The sequence below is a fragment of the Somniosus microcephalus genome, chromosome 14, assembly GCF_052327205.1.
Source record: "Somniosus microcephalus isolate GS21.2 chromosome 14, FLI_Smic_1.0, whole genome shotgun sequence".
Classification (NCBI taxonomy): Eukaryota; Metazoa; Chordata; class Chondrichthyes; order Squaliformes; family Somniosidae; genus Somniosus; species Somniosus microcephalus.
The window spans coordinates 78,430,750-78,438,536 of record NC_141000.1 but is presented as its reverse complement, the minus strand read 5'-3'; positions in this window follow the sequence as shown (position 1 = coordinate 78,438,536).

The following is a 7,787-nucleotide window of genomic DNA, read 5'->3' as shown; positions in this document are numbered from 1 at the left end:
TTCATATCTTACAGGAACACCTAAGCCCTACACCACTGCTGATAGCAAGATTCAAGTTCCATAAAAGAAACCAGCACAAAGATGAGAGCAATGCTGACTATCTTACGGAACTACGCAAGTTATCGAAGTACTGCCAGTTCGGAGCAGGACTGGCAGACACCTTACGGGATAAGTTTGTCTGCGGGCTCCAGAGTGAAGGAACACAGAAACAACTACTTTCAAAAAAGGACCTGACGCTAGAACAGGCTTTCAGCGTGGCAGTATCCTACGAAGCAGCAGCACGGGGAGCTGCGGAAATACAACAGAAACCACAAGAATACAGCGCTAACGAAATGGCGTATGGAGCCGAAAAGTGCTATCGCTGCGGCAGAACAACCCATGAGCAGAAGGACTGCTGGTTTAAAGACAAAATATGCAGGCAATGCGGGAAAATGGGACATATAGCAAGAGTCTGCAGGTCGGGAAAGAAGACCAACACGACAAGTACTACTAAGGAACAGTACAGGAAAGTAAAGAAACTGACAGATAGTAGTTCAGAAGATCAGGAGAGTGATAAGGACTCCGGGAGCAGGCGACTAAGTTGTTTAAAGTTACACAACGTGATCGCAAAAGAAGATCACCGAACCATTGGGTCACCCTCATGATAGCAGGGTCCCCAGTGAAGATGGAATTGGACACAGGATCAGCCCTAACTGTCATGAATCGACGAGACTATGAGCGGCTATTCCCACACATACCCTTGAAGGACACGTCCATTGTATTGAAGACATACACGGGCAAAAGGTCTACCCCAGAGGAAAAATAAGGGTGCCAGTTGAATATAACGGAAAGGAAACACAGAAACTATACATGTATATACTACGAGATGGAGGACCACCATTATTGGGACGTGAATGGATCCGAAGACTACAATTGGATTGGCATTCCATTCTGGCACTAACTGTGACTGACAAAAAAGATGATGACATCGCACCTGGACGTCTGTCACGAATTCTATCTGACGCGGAAGAGCTGTTCCAACAAGGACTTGGGACTCTAAAAGGAGTAAAGGCAACCATAAAGATTGAGGATAACGCAACCCCAACATTTTTCAAGGCCAGACCGGTGCCATACGCGACACGCCCAGCTGTGGAAGCTGAACTGGAGAGTCTGGAGCGTTCGGGGGTGCTGTCTAAGGTGGACTGGAGCGAGTGGGCCACGCCCATCATTCCTGTAATGAAGAAAGCATTGAGCAGTACGCCTGGGGAGCCAAGGAAGGTTCGCATCTGTGGGGACTTCAAGGTGACTGTGAACCCAGTCCTGCACACAGTACAGTATCCGCTTCCGCGGATAGAAGATATTTTCGCCTCACTATCTGGAGGGAAACGTTTTACAAAGATTGACCTGGCTCAAGCGTATCTACAAATGGAGGTGGAAGAAGCATCTAGGAAATACCTCACGATAAACACTCACAAAGGCCTTTACCAGTACAATCGACTGGTATTTGGGGTAGCATCGGCCCCGGCTATGTGGCAGAGGGCAATGGAACAAGTCCTGCAAGGGATCCCGGGGACCCAGTGTTATTTGGACGACATCCTGGTTACGGGCGAAAATGACAATGAACACCTTGCCAACCTGGAACAGGTGCTCACGAGATTGCAGGAATATGGGCTACGAGCCAACCGTCCCAAATGCGAGTTCTTCAGGAGACAAATCTCGTATTGTGGCCACATGATTGATGAGGAAGAGTTGCATAAGTCGCCGGACAAGATTGAGGCTGTAGTCAAGGCTCCAGCACCAGAAAATGTGTCGCAACTGAGGTCGTTCCTCGGGTTGGTGAACTACTACCATAAGTTCTTGCCGAATTTATCTACAATTCTGCACCCACTGAACGCCCTCCTTCAAACTGGTGTAACATGGAAATGGAGTGATGAGTGTAAGCGTGCCTTTCAGGAATGTAAATGCCAAATCACTTCAAAATAAGTATTGGCCCACTACAACCCAACACTACCGATTCGGTTGGCATGTGATGCGTCACCTTACGGCATTGGAGCAGTGCTGTCACACAAATTCCGTGACGGTTCAGAGAGGCCAATAGCCTTTGCATCGCGCTCGCTACCCTCAGCCGAGCGTAACTATGCCCAGATTGACAGGGAGGCCCTCAGCCTGGTGTGGGGGGTGAAGAAGTTCAATCACTATCTGCACGGGCAGAAATTCACCCTACTGACTGATCATCAACCCCTGGTCTCAATCTTTAACTCAAAGAAGGGCGTTCCGGTGATGACGGCACAACGGCTGCAAAGATGGTCACTTTTTCTAGGGGCACATCAGTATGGCATAGAGTACAAAGGTATGAAACAACATGGAAACGCTGATGGGCTGTCACGCCTACCGTTGCCTACGGCAGAAGAAGCACCTGCAGTGGACCCTGTTGAGATATTCCATGCGACCATAGTCGAATGTCTACCTGTTACAAACGCAAGTATTGAGAAGGAAACCCAAAATGACCCGACACTCTCTCGGGTCTATGATTTGACGGTGAAGGGATGGCCAGCATATGGCGACTCACTGTTGCCAGCATTCTCGCCAAGGAGGGAACAGCTGTCAGTGTGCCGGGGGACCTTGATGTGTGGATCCCGAGTGGTAATTCCACCCAAGTTGAGAGATAGAGTGCTCAATGAGCTTCATGAGGGTCATCTGGGAGGGGTAAAAATGAAGAGCCTAGCCAGGGCGTTTGTGTGGTGGCCAGGAATCGATAAAGAAATCGAGGATATGACCAAGAGATGCACAGGATGCCAGAAGGTCCAAAACGCTCCACCACAGGCCCCGCTACATCCATGGGAGTGGCCCTCATCTCCATGGCAACGGGTACACATTGATTTCGCTGGTCCATTTATGGACTCAATGTTTCTAATCGCTGTGGACGCCCATTCGAAATGGCCAGAGGTCATTAAAATGTCCTCCACCACCACGGAGAAAACTATTGCAGTCGTAAGGACCATTTTCGCCAGGAATGGGTTGCCAGAACAGATCTGTTCCGACAATGGCCCACAGTTTGTGTCTGAGGATTTCCGGAGGTTCCTGAAGAATAATGGGGTGAAACATTACACATCTGCCCCATATCATCCAACCACAAATGGATTGGCTGAGAGGTTTGTTCAGACCTTTAAAAAGGCCATAAAGGAAATGTATAATGACGACATACCACTGCAACACAAGGTGGATAACTTCCTGTTTGCTTACCGGAATACGGCACATGCAGTAACCAACCAAACTCCAGCCGTACTGTTTTTCAACCGGAGACTAAGATGTCGCTTGGATTTGCTCAAACCAAACATAAGACGAGATGTTGAGGATAAGCAGTTCCAGCACATAAATGAGAAGCCAACCAGGAGCTTCAAGATAGGGCAACCAGTCTTGGCCCGCGACTACCGAACAGAAAAATGGCAGCCAGGCACGATATGCACACAGCAGGGACCACTAATGTACACAGTGGACATTGGAGAGAGCATCGTGAGACGCCATGCTGACCAGATTCTAGAGTCACAGGAACAAGCCAAACCTGTACCACAAGCATGTGCACCTGGTAATGAGCCCGAAGTACAGATTGCGTCTACCTCAGAAGCAGGGGTATTGGAAGCTGACGAACCAACCAATGACAATGAGCCAGAATTGACTCCACCGCCAGAACAGGATACTCGAGAAAGGCGTTATCCAGTCCGGATCAGGAAGCCTCCTCAAAGACTGAACTTATATATGACTATTTCAGTTGATGTATATATTACTGAGAAAATTGTAATTGTAATTAGTTATTATTTAGTTGTTAAATGAATGTTATGTACTGTTTATCTAAAAGGGGAGGAATTGTTGTGTATGTACCTTTAAGGGAATAACTGGTCTTAGACTGCAGTACCGGCAGTGACCACCCCTGTATAAAAGGCCCTAGCAGGCTTCTGTAGTTTCAGTTTCAAGCTGCCTCTTGTTCAGTAAAGTACCTGTTAAACTGTTCTCCCGAAGTCCATGTATCATTGAGGCGCGGAATTTACACAGGGAATCCCCTACCCTGTCTAAGCAATGATCACATGCAGTTGACCAAGTCTCTCCGGTTCTTGAACCGGAACCTTACAACTCCCAACACTGTGATCCCACTTCTGACACCACTAAGATTTTGATCACAGGTCACATACACATTACCCAAAGTATCTTCGAAGTTGTATTAAAGAGCTGGGGGAGAAATTCGGTCTCGCCCCGTTTGGGGCGCAATTATCGGCCGAGCGCAAAGTATAGTGCCTGGCGCTAATTATTGCCTGCGACTGCAAACTTGGCTTCTATCACCCCTGGAGGTGATTGGAGCGCTAAATCAGGGGCTACACATCTGTCTTAAGGCGCTAACGCCGAGGAGTGAAGCGCTAACTCAGAACGCTGGCAAAGCTCATGTGATGTCAGTGAGCAATGGAACACAGACACACTGGCACCGGCCAGTTCTTAAAGGGGAGGGTCGATCTTGCTCTCCATCCACACCCTGCTCATTGCAGCCTTGAATCTCGGCCTGGAGAGACCTTTACATCCAATCTGCTGGAAAGAACAATGGCGAGGCCCAGGGAAAGAGCTCAGAGTGCAGCCCATATAGTCTCTTCTAAATCGATGCAAGGACGGGCAAATCAAAATGATTCTGCAAAGTGCTGCTCAGTACCCAAAACTCCTTCACACAGTGTTGAATCTCTCCAGAAGTCTTTCTCTCTCTCTCTCTCTCTCTCTCTCTCTCTCAGAATGCGTGGTGCAAAAATGTCACAGACAAAAAATGGCAGGAAGTGGTCACCTTTAAATAGCGCTCCCCCAGTCCCTTCCCGACTGCAAAACATTCCCCTCAACCTGTCGTTGCTAGCAGCAGGCAGAAAGGCAGGGGGCGCCACTCAGTATCTGGTCCGGGGCGCTACCGGGGCGTTGCACACTCGACTGACGTCACGATCTGCGGGCACAGGAGATCGTGGCAGTAATGTTTAGCGCCGCCGCAAAATGTCTGGTCAATTTCGCGAGCAGCGCAAAAATCGGCACGCTCGGGCGCTAGTTGCTTTGCACCCCATTAGTGCCCTAAGAGGGCGCTAACGGGAGGCGCAAAGCAACCGAATTTTCCCCCCTACAGTTTAAGCATAATCAGATACTACATGCGATTGAAATAGCTATAGTAGACATACAACCCGTGACAGATGAGAGCGATCTACAGCCCTGGAACGGAACAAAATGACCGGACGGACGGACAGATGGCGAGGCCGTATGGTGGTCCCTAATTGGGTGGATTCCCGCAGTCTGCGGCAGCGGTCACTTCCGTTGGGTCATCCCTCGAGCTGTTGGAGGTGTTAGGCCGTCAGCCAGTGTGGATCCACCTCAGAGGCTAAACGTGACCAAAGTGTTAGGCCATAGCCAGCATGTATCCACCTCGGGGAAGCCTTCGCCCCCTAACTGCCTGTTTTCCTTTCTCGGTCACCCGTTTTTATACCTTATTTCGATGGACTGGTGAATACCTGGTGTCAATCATTTTTAACCATCCCATTGTCCAATTACAAGGGAGAGGGTACCTCTGACATCCCCCCTCCCACCTTGCTGAGGCCAGCTATTTCCCTATCTCTGTTCTAACGGTCTTGTTGCCCTTTCAAGAGACAGCTTGTTTATCATTAAGGCTCCTTGCTAAATCCCTTATCAGCAAAGCTATGCCTTGAAGGCCTGTTTTTGTGTTCTGACCTCGTAATTCAGCTCTCTGTACAACTCTTTTTCTGACATGACTGGAATCCTTCTGTGTCATCAACTTAGGCAAACTGCTGATCTAGGGAACCCGATCCACGATTTCTTACAATGGGGACATTTATCAAAAGCTTTTTGGAAGTCGAGGTTACACCATGTCATAGAGTTTACCACAGTCCACTTGGATTGTCACTTCCTCAAAGAAGTCAAGGAGGTAGGTCAGGCAGGACCTTCCCCTTCTGAATCCACACTGGGTGGTGTTGAATCGGCTACTGTTGTATAGATGATCCTCAACTTTATTCCTGATAATTGATTCCATTATTTTACATGGAGTGGAAGTAAGACCAATGGGTCTATAGTTGCCTGTGTCTGTTTTGTCACTATTTTGAGCATTCCATATTAGCCTGTTTTCAATGTACTGATACCTTCCCAGTGTCCATTGACTCCCTCATAATGATTGGCAGTGTTTCACAGATTTCCTCTCTAGTCTCTCAGCAGTATGGGATAAATACCATGGCCTAGAAATTGAGTGGGCTTTGCGCCCATTTTGCGGCACTAGAGGTCATTGCGCTGGACTTACAGCCGGTTCAGAAATTCCCTGGGGCCCTACCATCGGCGGTAGACCGGTTGCGCTGCGCCGGCACCGATGACGTCATCGGTGTGCGCAGCGTCCCAGTTGCCGTGGTGACGGGCCCCAGCGCCGAAATTGAGTTGCGGCCGCCTCGCCCGTGGCAGCCGCAACTAAGACTCTGGCAACCGAGTCTTACAGGAGTTTGCACCGGCGCATTAAGGTCGCGCGGCGGCCGGCCGTTTTCCCGCCGGCCGCCTGCCCGCACCTCCCTCCCCGGACTCCTCCACCCCCCCCCGCGGAACAGATGCTTCTGGGCTGTGAGCCCGGCACTTCCCCGAGGTGCCGGGCTCATTTTTGTGAAGATTTTACCGGCCAGCGGGCGGGTGCAGGCAGCTCCTCCTTAACTGAAGGAGGAGGCCTGCACTTCCCGAGCCTGCCGCACCGCATCGGGCGCCGCAGCGCCGGAATAGCGCCGCAATGCGGCAGGTAGCGCCCATTTTCAGGCGCAAACACCCTTCAGTAGCGCCGGCAGCCGTTTGGGCGCAGCGCTACTGAATTTTTGGCGCGCACAGGGGGACTTAGCGCCAGCGCTAACTTTCCGGCGCTAAAGCCCTGGCGCGGCGCCAACTGAATTTCTAGGCCCATCTGTCTCTGTGGATTTATTTGTTTTAGACCCACTTAGCCCGACCAACATTTCTATTTCATTTATAATGAAGTTATTGACATTACTTTGGCTATCTTTGTGGAGAGCATGTTTCTCATGTCTTCCCTTGAGAATACTTGGAGTGAGTAATCATTCAAAATATTAATTATTTTGTGCTCATCCTGTTTCACGCCTGCTTGCACCTTTTATAGTTTTCACCGAATGACAAGGGAAAAAAACTTTTTTTTAAATGAGAGTGGGAGAAAATATTGATATATTCAGAAATTGTGAGGCTCTGCTGGTGATGCAGAGTCTCACTAGACACAGGGGCAGAGTAGGACGTAGAATCAGGACTGCACTGTGCTATCCCAACTTCAGCACAAGGCAGCAGAGCCTCACAGGTTCTGTCTACTCTTATGTTTTCATTGTCCTTGCTGGTGCCTTAGTTTCAGTGAAATTGATTGGTTCGGACTTGCTGCATCTTTAGGTAAGTAGATGCTTCCCTCTGGAGGTTATTATTGGAACTATCATTGAAATCTAACAGTAACCACATGTGTACAGAGATGGTTCCTGGGTAGGAAAATTAGCACTTCAAGCTAAGCATTGAAAACAAGGTACTGCTTGGCTAGAACCAAGACTGAAACTATTGCCTTGAGATAGATAGCTGCAGTATAAACTAATTCAATAGCTTTACTGTTTTACAGGCTTTTTTATACATTTGTGCGGTTTCAGGCTCAAAGGTCAGGAGTGGAATGTTCCAAACAAAATGAGTCAATGTATCAGTTTCTGCCTAGTATTTTATCTGTTACGACTAGAAAGTAAGAAAGCAATGTGATACAGTCATTAAGATCTTTC